This window comes from Meriones unguiculatus, chromosome 21, assembly GCF_030254825.1.
Source record: "Meriones unguiculatus strain TT.TT164.6M chromosome 21, Bangor_MerUng_6.1, whole genome shotgun sequence".
Classification (NCBI taxonomy): domain Eukaryota; kingdom Metazoa; phylum Chordata; class Mammalia; order Rodentia; family Muridae; genus Meriones; species Meriones unguiculatus.
Genome location: NC_083368.1, coordinates 55,033,835 through 55,046,048, shown reverse-complemented (window position 1 = coordinate 55,046,048; position 12,214 = coordinate 55,033,835). Strand labels below are relative to the sequence as shown.

General features: G+C 38.7%; 1 protein-coding gene across 7 annotated transcripts in view; it reads left to right on the top strand.

Annotated features, from left to right (window-relative positions):
* The window catches only part of Grm8 (glutamate metabotropic receptor 8), an 809,809-nt gene that overhangs the window by 479,673 nt on the left and 317,922 nt on the right, over positions 1 to 12,214 (top strand). The window lies entirely within an intron of this gene.

Below are 12,214 nucleotides of genomic sequence, written 5' to 3'. Positions count from 1 at the left end.
ATTTTTAGTCATCAGGAAGATACAAATCAAAATTACTCTGAGATTCCAAATATCAGTATGACTAAGATCAAAAGCTCAAGTGACAACACATGCTGGAGAGGTTGTGGAGAAAGGGGAACCCTCCTCCATTGCTGATGGGAATGCAAACTTGTACAACCACTTTGTAAAGCAATCTGGTGCTTTCTCAGAAAACTGGGAATAGCCATACCTCAAGACCCAGCTATACCACTCCTGGTCATACACCCAAAAGATGCTTCAACATACAAGGACATTTGCTTAACCATATTCATAGCAGTTTTATTTGTAATAACCAGAAACTGGAAACATCCTAAATATCCCTCAACTGAAGAATGGAAAAAGAAAATGTGGTTCATTTACACAATGGCATACTACTCAGCAATTTAAAAACAAGGAAATCATGAAATTTGCAGCCAAATGGATGGAACTAGAAAAGTTCATCCTGAGTGAGGTAACCCAGACCCATAAAGACACTCCTGGTATACACTCACTTATTAGCGGATTTTAGTCATATGGTACAGGATAGACATACTACAATGCACAGACCCCAAGAAGATAAGCCCGATGGGCATCTTAGGCTTCATGTGGGTCCACAGTCAGGGGAGTGGGGATGTATCTATGTTGCCTGATTTTTGATCACTTCCCCCTGATAGGACTGCCCTACCAGGCCACAGGGGAGGAAGATGAACTCAGTCCTCATGTGAATAGATGAGCTGGGGTATCTGAGTAGAAAGTGTGAGAGAGGGTGGGACTGGGAGGAGAAGAGAGAGAGGCCTATGATTGAGATGTAAATTGAATAAACTAATAAAAAAGAAGTTAACTTACAATCAAATATGTGAGTGCCATAAACTTATTAAGGATTTTGAACAAACATTTTAGGAAACAGAAATCTCATGTTTTCATGTTGGAAATTAATTTGATTGCTATGTCAAATTTTCTGTAATTAATACTTACAAATTGATACAATTCTAATAAAAGCTTTACTTTTTTAAAAAACTTAGTGAGGTTAGTTAAGAATACAACCAGTGAACCAATAGCCTGACACTATGAAATCACAATAACTGTTAAAGATGGAGTATGGTAATATAAAGGGACAGATGGCTTCCGGGAGAAAATTGTCTATATGTATGTGTGTGTGCGTGTGTGTATGTGTGTGTGTATATACAGCCAAATTACTTATACTATATATATATATATTGTACTACTATATATATTCTACTTATACTGTATATATTATATAGATATACAATATATAATATGCAATATGTAAAATTTTGATATGTATTAAATGTGGCTTTATATAAATTGATGGAAAAAGAATACACATTCAACAAATACCATTGACAGTACTGCCTCACTATTTGACAAACTAAATTGGGATCCCTGGACATTTCCAAAAACATCACATTGAGAGCCAAGAAAAGAATTACACGCAAAAAATTTCAAATCTGTTCATGATGGAAGATTATACAAGAATCTTAATTAAAGATTAAATACAGTATTAAAAGCCATACTTTCCTGCAATAAAGGGAAATTCCCCCTGTAAGTGAAATGAATACAGCATATTAAAAAGAATAGATCACTTTAATGTTTTTAAAGGAAGAGGCAAAGCAACGCTGAAAGGCAACAGACCAAATGGTGGCTGCCAGAGCAGGCTGAGCTATGCTCTTCATTCTCTTCCTCATCCACTATGTCATGAATTTCTACCCATACTGTGTGATACTTTTGTGATTAGAAGATGAAAATAAGGAGATGCCCAAAGCCAAGTCATAGGGTCTAAAGACGATAACATGCTGAGTCAGAGTGGCACTTAGGGCTTCTTCATCTGTTGAAATGAGAATTAGGAAGACAAATTTGGATTTGTCTACAGAGAAAGTATCTTTAAAATGCTTTCCAAAGAGAAAACTTCACTATTCATCAACACTTTCAAACAAACTTTCAAATCAAAATTTGTCTCCTATGTGAACAATCTAAGATAGATAATTATGTAGAAAAATGCAAATGATTGGATTTAATCAAGCAGCCTTTTCTTTGTCTGGGGACTAAGGGATCTAGGTATGAAATAACTCAGTCTTCTCAGCGTCTTTCTTTTAAGCTCGCTGTTTTGCCTGAAGGTACACTCTTAATTTTATTTGCCACTTACCTGAGGGTTTCCAGTGCCTTAGACACCCTGGGGCCTTGCTGCAAATTTCAGCACCTGAAGGGGACACCTGGCACCTGCCTGAAGCACTTTCCATTTCCTGCCAGACACAAAGGAAAGAGTTATTGTAGACGGGAGAGCTCTTCAGTGCTGATTTACAAGTGTCTCCTGGTGGGTCTGTCTGCAGGCAGCAAGGGAGCCTTCAGCTCTAGCGACTGCAGCTAAATTACGGGAGGGAACAGATGATTCTCAGCGAAGGACCCTCATCTTCTCATTTCCTCAAGCCCCTGGTAAATGTATAAGGCAGTGGTTCAAATTACTTCATTAGTCCAGCACATCTGTTTTGCAGGTTTTTGACAAGCTCGCCACAGAATCCATGAAACAGACTTGTCAGTGGAAATTTTTTAAAAGTTTGATCTTACCTACCTGCAGAAATACGAAGGAGGCATCCACGGATACACACAGAAGGCTACAGTTTTAAAAACCGCTTTATGAATCATCTGCTTATACTCTGGTTATTTTTGAGTCTTCTCAAAAATATTTAGTCAATTGTGTGTGTGTGTGTGTTACAGAAATTTTATCCAATTTTATCTGAAGTGCCATAGTTGAAATTCACAAGCGACATTTTGTTATGGTTTAAGAAAATGCTTAAAATAATATAGAGATATATTCCACCTATATCATTTATTTCAAAAGAAGTTTTTTTTTGGTCTTTTTATATTTGCTAATATTCATTAGTATTTCTGTACAAGCTCATTCTCTGCCAGTACTTTCTTAAAGTAAAGCATCCATTCATCCAATCTTTAATTATAATGTAGGAATCACCAGACATAGACATAGTGGTGATGTGTTAAACTGTAATTCAGGAAACCAAAAACGGAAGCGGAAGCTGCAGTGAAAGAATCAAAGAAAATTTCTTGAGGATGGGGAGAAGGTTTGGCAAATAGTGGGGCAAGTTTTGAGTTCTATACATCTGACTTTCTAATGCATTTCTTTCCTTCCTGATCTTGGGTATATTATTCAACACTTTGAGCACCTTCTTTTTCTTTGTAAAGGAGGAATGGTAATGTTTTAATGTTATCTGTAAAGAAATGTTATTTGGTATGTCCCGGCCACTTTAATTATGTACTCTTTCCCTTCATTTACACTTTGCTGACCTCCTTTTCAGTAACAAGAACTGAACTAAAAGAGATAGATTTTGCCAAGAACCCGATTTGATATTCAGTGACTGCAGTCTAATAATGCTAAAAATGTGGTGAGACATTGGTGAAGACAGAGTGGGTTCAGAGATTACAACTCAGGCTTTCATCTAGTGCTTAGGTTGGTATGGAATTTCCAGGGCTGACTTACAAAATATCCCATATTGGAGAAATGGGCTTAGCATGTTAGGAGACACCCTTAAACAGTCTTCAAATAATTGTGAAGAGTTCAGGTAAGAAGGAAATAGAAAGGAGCAGGCTCTGGAATCTATCATTAAAGAATATCATTTACTTCAAGACAGAGAGCCACAATCAGTACCTAAAATGATTGCTGGAAATAATGTAAAAAAATGAGTTGAAGCAAGGAAGAGGTTAAAGAAGAAGTAAAAGTCTGGAGTCAGGCCATGTAGAAATGGGGCCCCACCAGATACCAGTAGACAGTTCTGATCTAGTGGTCACGTGGATGGCCCTTGTTCAATTAAAAAGGTCTAAAAATAAAAACAAAGTCCTGGCCATGTTGATAGGAATGGGAGGGAAACAAGTGAGGCTGGGAAGCAGGGTAACCAGATATTTTATATGTGTGTAGGAAATTGCCAAAGCACAAACGTAATCAATGAAACAATAAGATGAACAGTATTTAGTATTTAAGTCAAGCATTTAAGATGCTAATCTAAGCTGTTAAACTGAGAAAAAGTCATCAAATACCAACTAACTTGAGTTGGCATGATGTAAGCACCTGGGCCAGGGTGAAGGCTTACTTTCTGAGTAGCTGAGTTCAGCGGCTATAGCATGGAGATCCTGCTAAATATAAAGACCTTCCCATGAATCGGATGGAGTGGACAGTAAAACAGACACAGCTGAGAGGAGGGGGAGCCCACTCACAGAGGTCACAGGTGAAAACAACTTTCCAGTCTAAGCAACTCCTGGGCAGAAAGAGTTCCTTCCTTCCTTCCTTCCTTCCTTCCTTCCTTCCTTCCTTCCTTCCTTCCTTCCTTCCTTCTCTTTCTTTCTTCCTTTCTTTCTTTCCTTCTCAGCCTCCTCCTCCTCTTCTTCACCACTATACTTTTTTCTATTCATTCATTCACTTTACATTCTTGAATGTGTTCCAGGCCAGCTTCAGAGGGCTTTGCTGTTGGGGCTATTTCCCATAGCCCACTGCTCCCTTTTGTCAGCTTGCTTTTCTGGTGGAGGGCAGGGATGAAGTTTTCCCTCTGTGTTGTGTGGTCTTGCACTTCTGACGTGCGCCTTAGTGCCCAGTAGCCATTCCCATGTCTCATGTTTCTTTTATTTTATCTCTGAGCTCATTGTACACCCAGTAAATGATGACCTATTCAGCAGCAGTTGCCCTTGAGAGAACAGCGTGTTTCTTGCCGAGGTTTCATGCTGGTTGAAAGGTTCCTGCTGCAATCACAGCCTCTGAGCGCAGTGTTGGGGAGAACACGCGTGAGGCATTGTTGTGATCCAGGTAGCCGCTAGTCAGGGCTGTGCAGCTCCTGCAGAACTCAGAATGACTTTTAAATTCTCTCCCTGATGCATTTATTCATGGCAGGCTCAGAAATTCCTGCTTGCCTCCCACCATACTCTCAGCAGCAACTTTGAGGAAATGGTTTAATTATTTAAAACACTTGCTGTGTACTTAAAAAAAAAAAGCACCAGGGAGGAATGTCATAAAGGATATAAAGGAAATGTTTTTTAACATATAAATTTAGAGTCTGAGATGATTACCAACTGAAGGGAGACAGTAATAATAATAAAAAATGCAAACAACTGGATGTTTGGTTTCCTTTGAGTGAAACAACGGATATGTTTCCTTCTCTTGTCCAATTTCATTTACCCTTTTGCCTTGAATTGAACACTGTTTACTCTTCTATATATTGAAACATTGTATGTCTAATTTCAGGAAAATGTACACAACTCTCTGGAATTCCAATTTTACTAAACTGAACTCTATCCTGAAAATTGGGAAATGCATAGAAAGCAAAACTGTGCAGCAATAAATGTCTATCCCCAAACTGTACATTCCTGCCCAGCTTGTCCAAGGAATTCCAGTTTTAACACACACAGCGTTTTGTTAGTTTAAGCTGTTTTGTTCTTTTACAAAGAAGCAATAAGCAGTGAGACTCCACTGGAGAAAAACTAATTTTTCTTTGCAAGAGGATGTCAAATGTGTTTTACTCCTTTTTCTTTCTTTCTTCTTCTTTTTTAAAAGTTCTGTTTGTTTGTTAGTTTGTTTATTTGCTTGACTCAGTTCTAAAAACAGAGAAAAAGAAAAGGTGTAAAGTTGGATGCATGTATGGAGAGATAGGCAGTTTCTGGGAGGAGTTGGGGGAAGGGAAACCATGATAAGAATATAGTCATTTTCAATAAAGTGTTTCTAATAAAATAAAATATTTCATTGAAAAAAAATGTTAATAAAAATGTTCTTTTAAAGAAGCAAGAAACACTAAGATGATATAGTGAAGAGTGTGAAATGCCTGGTCTGAGGTCCATGTAGCATCCTTTGGAACCATCCAGTGCTTTCCAGAAACACAATGTAGACTCACAAGTTTGAGATTTCATTCCTGGAAACATCAGTCTTGTTGTACAATTTGTAAGGATGACTTCATCTCCCAGTGAATAAGAGAGCTTTGTTGCTGTATGCGGTTAATTTTAAGGCATGCACTAAAACACTTTACAACTTTACAGTGACAATTTAAATGGATGGCTGACAGCCTTCGACAATATTTAGCGCTTTACAGTAATACATTAACGCTAACTTTAGAAACTATAGCATAATGAAATTTTATAGCCAATTAAGCTCACGAGTCACTGTCAGCTTTCGAAGCTCTAGATGAATGAGAGAATGAGATATAGGAAGGGAAGAGCCAATTCTTGCTATAAAATCTGAGGCATTATCATGAGAGTCACACATTAACAGAGAGGAAAAATGCAACATCCAAATACCCAGAGGAGAAATAAGCTCTTTCTTTCCAAGTGTTGAAATGTTTCAGTCTTTCCGTTGAGGCTTGCTTCTGCTGGTCACAGGAGAATGCTTTACCTTATCTGCCCATTCCCATGGGGCTACCAGCCAGCAGGCAGCATTCCTGTCTTTCACTTTAAGAGATAGGAAGGACGTTGAACATTTCTTTACGTGTTTCTCTGCCATTTGGTATTCCTCTTTGAGAATTCTCTGTTTAGCTTTGTACCCCATTTTTTAATTGGATTACTTGATTTGTTGCTCTTTAACTTTTGAGTTCTTTATATATTCTGGATATTAGCCCTCTTTCAGATACAGGGTTGGTGAAGATCTTTTCTCAGTCTGTAGGCTGTTATTTTATTCTGATGGCAGTGTCCTTTGGTTTACAGAAGCTTTTCAGTTTCATGAGGTCCATAAGAGCCTACAATAGATGGCCTCTGAAAGACTCTACCCAGCAGGGTATTGAAGCAGTTGCTGAGACTCATAGGCAATCTTTGGGCAGAGTGCAGGGAATCTTATGAAAGAAAGGAGAGATAGAAAGACCTAGAGGGGACAGGAGCTCCACAAGGAGAGCAACAGGACCAAAAAATCTGGGCACAGGGGTCTTTTCTGAGACTGATACTCCAACCAAGGACCATGCATGGCGATAACCTAGAACCCCTGCACAGATGTAGCCCATGGCAGCTCAGTTTCCAAGAAGGTTCTCTACTAAGGGGAACAGGGGTTGTCTCTGACAGGAACTCAGTGGCTGGCTCTTTGATCACCTCCTCCTGAGGCAGCATCAGCCTTAACAGAGGCCAAAGAGGGAGACAGTGCAGCATGTCCTGATGAGACCTGATAGGCTAGGGCCAGATAGAAGGGGAGGAGGACCTCTCCTATCAGTGGAATTGGAGAGGAGCATGGGAGGAAATGAGGGAAGGAAGGTAGGATTGGAAGGTGTTGAGGGAGGGGCTACAGCTGGGATACAAAGTGAATAAACTGTAATTAATAAGTAAATAAAACAAAAAAAGAGGAGGTGGGAAGCAATCACATGGATATGGATTAAATTCCAGTAGAGAAGACTGTTTACTTTGTAATCCAATTTAAAAACTGATGATGATGATGATGATGATGATGATGATGATAAAAGAGATAGAAGAAAGTAAAAGTATAATCCCAGTATTCTGGAGGCTGAGGCAGGAGAGTCATGAGTTCAAAACTTACTCTCAAAAAGGTAAAAAAAAACACCAAAAACTATGCAAGCTTGGACATTATTTGTTACTCTGCACTGACACTAATTGAGTCTTCTGGCTAATGACATAAACAGTTGGAATGGTGAAAATCCAAGCAAGTCTATTTAATAAGATGCCTTGGCATGTGTGGATGCACAGGAATTCAGTATGTATGAAGCATGAAGCTAGAAAACACTGAAAGAACAATCAAGGAACAACAAGTCTACTTTTTTTTTTCTCAGTGCCTCTGTACGTGTTTGTCAAGAATCTGTATATAAATCTGCCCCAGCTATTAAACAGAGAATGGGGAATATCTTTACAGAATAACAGAGCTTTCAGTGCCTTTAAAACAAAATCATAATATACTCATGAGAGACTATATGAGAATATTACAAAACTTATTTATTTACTTTCTGTGTATGCACACATATTTGTGTGTGTGTGAATGTGTGTGAGTGTGTGTGTGTGCGTGTGTGTGCATGTGTTTTCATGCACAGGAAAGTATCAAGTCCAAAGGAAACACACTTTCCCAAACTCTGGTGGTTAGACAAAGACAGAGAGGCATGGGAACTCGGGAAGCCATTTTCTTCTGCCAAGGGAGCTATTTCCCTTACCATGGGCATAAGGGACAAACAGCTATCTGCCCTGCCTCTTAGCACCTCCCCAGCATCCATTCTTCTTGTAACGCTGCTCTTTTGGCTACATGCTCTTAGTCCTCTTCTTTGGCATCTCTCAGTCTGCTCTCTAGCTTCATCTCTCTATTTCCCCCACCCCCACCCCAACTCTGCTTCTGCGTCTCTCACGGCCAGGCCTAATCTGCTAGACATGTTCAGTCTATTATGTGCTCTCTCTGCCATGAACTCTTCCACATGCTCTGCCTGTTGTCTTCCTCATATCTATAATAAAGCCTTCCACTTAACCATACCTTGGGGTGGTCACGCAGTCAGTTTCTATAACATGGATGTGTAGATATGAGTGCATGGGTGTTTATGAGTGCGTGGAGGCCAAGGGTGATGATGAATCTCCTACATTTTCCACCTCAGGTTTTGAGACAGATTCTGAGTCCACTGGTTCGTGTAGGCTTGCTGAGTAGTGAGCACCGGGATTTTGTCTTCTGTCCCTGCACCCACAGCAGTGGCACTACAGGTGTGAGTCAGAGGTAGCTACTGGGGATCTGCATTCAGTTCCCCAGCCTGCACAGCAAGTGCTTTCCCATCTACTCCCTCCCCTCAGACCCTGGTTACAGGGCCTCACTATGTATCTCGTGCCTTCCTTGAACCTGTAATCCTCACGCTTTAGCCTCCATACACAGCGGGATTATAGGTATGCACTGTGGCAACCAATTAAAAAGTAAAAATATTCGTGTAAGTATAATGTTAGGTTTAGTTCTTCGGTGATGGGAGATTTCAAAATGCCTGAATTTTTTCGTGTCCAGTAATGGCTATGAAGTAATGGCTAAGGTGTTTCCTGCCAGTTGCATGATTGCCAACCACTACCAGCCTCCAGTGATGGGCTTTTACCCTTTTTCTTTAAAGCCATCAAAAGAAAGAGAAAACAAAAACATATAAATTACATTTACAGAAGAGGAAGAAGAGGAAGAGGAGGAGGATGCACAGTAGAAAAATTTGCTGAGCCCAGTAGCACAGCTTTGTACGGAAGATGATACATTCCTGCTTAAAATCTTCCCCTGCCGTTTTCACTTCCAGGGCTTCAGACTGTGCCCATCACCTCTGTTTCTACTCTCTCTACTCCTCTTGCACCTCCTGCTAGAGGAAAGTACTTAATTCCTCACATGTTCTTATTAACAGATAATTAACGGTTTTCTGGCTTCTGCTTGAAATCAGTCCTACACCACCCTGTATGTTCAAACACATGTAGAACAGTAGAAGTTCTAAAATTTATAGAATAAGGAGTTATACACTTATCAGTCTTTATCCACACATTTTACAAATGAAGATTGAGCCAACCATAAACGAAAAACATTTTTTAAATGCATATATAGAGAGAGTTCTTGACATATTTCTCTCAGCATTATTCCAGAAACAATGAAGTATAACAGCTGTCCGTACAGGCTTTGCCTTGTGGGGGGTATTAGAAGCCTCTAGATACTTTTTAAAAGAATGTGCACGAGTTACAGGTAAATACTACCATGTTTTCTTGGAGGGATTTCTTGAATAACTGTGAATGTTGATATTCACTGGAGATCTGGAACAGAACTCCACAAAGATACAGAACAGTGACTACATGGCCTTCAACTCTTCATATGATGGGCAAAGGGGAAGAGGACTCAGTTAGATTTTCTTCTAGATGCGCTCTCAGGAACAAATTCTCTTGATAGTACAACACCATAAAATTATCTGGGTCCATTTCTATTTCTAAATAGATTAGGTAGGGAGTAGTGGCTCCCAAGAAATGGTCCCCAGATCAGCCTGGCTATATCGCAGTTTCTGGGGAAGCTTTTTAAAGTCCTCTTGTTTCCAGTCTCAGGAGATTTGAGTCCAGCAAATCTAGGGTGGCACCTGGTGTCTATTCTTATAGAGGTGAGTGAGAACAGCAGCTTTATGCCTACTGAACTCCATGTTGATTCTTCAGGCTCAGTGAATCAAAGTCAAGAAAATGTTTGGTAATCATCCAGGCATCAGTCTTAGACAAACAGTTTTTTTTTTTTTTTTCTTCCAGTTTTCTATCACTGACTTTCCTGCCCTTTGTTTTCTCAGGAAATGCTATGGCTTTTCCAAGACTGCTCAGATCTTGCTCTCATGTCCTGGGGAAAAGCCTCAATTCATAATTTACCAGACAGAGTAGCTGGTAACCAGAGAGGAGTCTAAGAAGAAAGAGCCAGTATTTTATTTGCTGTAGTCTTTCTTTCATTAGCATTTATTTATGAATTGTCTGCTTTTTGATTAAGATTATGGGACATAGGTTGGAGGCAGAGCTGAAAGACTTGCTTCACAGGGAACATGATGAAATTAGGGGCTTAGTATTGTCCTGGCAAGTTGTCATGGTCCCACAGAGATGCGGAGGAGAAATTGTTCCTGTAGCTGCATGACATGATACCTGACTAGCTCAGACTGCTGAGGGGCCACATGCCCTCTGGAGCCATGGAGGGCCTCTTTGGGAGAGCTGACTGTGTTTCCGTCTTTACACCCCTAAGCTTGAAATATCCTCAGAAGGAGGTTTTAGAAAAGTACTACTTTAAAATCTGACAATGGGAATCTGGTTTTAGACCCAGTGTGACTTGGGAGCATGTAATTTCTAGAGACAAAGCAATTGCAAATGTGAGAGTGTCCATCAAGCGATAAAAAAGCTTTTACAGTTTTTAATTACAAGAAATGATTTTTTCCAAATGGCTTTCGCTGATTACTAATTTGATGTGATGTTTCACACTTTGTAGTGTATGCTTTGGGTTCTATTATGTCTAGATGGAAATATTGATAACATGAAGTATGTGTAAATTTGAGGTGGAGAGAAAGGATGTTTGGTTTTGGAGAATAGACATAGAGATATCAGAAAAATGAAAAAAAAATCCTATATAAAAATGGAGGTGCAAAATTTAACATCATGACAGATTTTGGCATCCAGAACAGTAGCCAATAGAATCTAAAGGAGCAGAACACTAGAGATGACTGAAATCAGAGGGAAAAACAGTCCAGCAATCAAATAAAAATATTCAGTAAATAAGTTAAATGACTTCAGTAGAAACACCCCAATATTAAACATTTCAATTTAACCCACTAAATTTAGAAGATGTATAGATCAGTGTTAGAAAAGTAAATATTTGTTATGTTCAAAAATTATTTATTATGTAATCCTGGGATCCAGGAGCAAATCTAAAGTACAAACTTTGTTTATGATGAATAAAGTTTGGAGAGGTTGGGATGCTGGGTAGGGTTTTCTAACATGTAGTAAACTTTTCATGTTTTTCTCTTTTTTTTTCCGTTTTGTTATACCCTATGCTCTGGATATTAAGAATGTTTTCTCCCAGAAGAAAGAGGGAACACTGAGTTTTTAGTCTGAGACTTGGAGAAGTTTCTAGAGTCTGTTCTATGTGCTCTGTGACTGTCATAATCAAAATTTCCAGATTCCTCATCTTCAAAATTAGATAGTTGGTTTATAGCTGATGTCTAATTATTTTACATTTAAAAAAAATTCTGTGCTTCTCTTGCATTTTAAGTGATAAACTTCAACACACATACTGCTAAGTTATAGGCCTACGATGCCTAAACATGGGTACAATTATTCCCACTAACATTTATTTTAAGAGACCTACGTCTTTTTAATAGAAAGTTAAAAGAGAAGATTGAGTTCAAGGAGGAAATAAATTGAATGATTCTTTATAAGATATCCAGAGTCACTTAAACAAACATTATCATTCAATACTTACAAAAATACTTCTAAATACAGCACTTTCAAAACAAGAATTGATATGAGACAGAAAGGCACTTTGCATTAGACCAGTAATACAGTGCTTCTCTGGAAACAAAAGTAGATGAAAACATTGCATTTTACACATTTTAAAAAAGTTTGTAGCATTGACAATATGTAACATAATTATTAAAAAGTAAAACATAATGGGTTGTGAAAAGGAGGAAACAGTGCATATATGACTTCTATTTTTTTTATGCTACTAGTTAAATCATAGTTTGCTCTTTCCAAACACCAAGTATAAAAACCTCACTTAGTAGGTTCA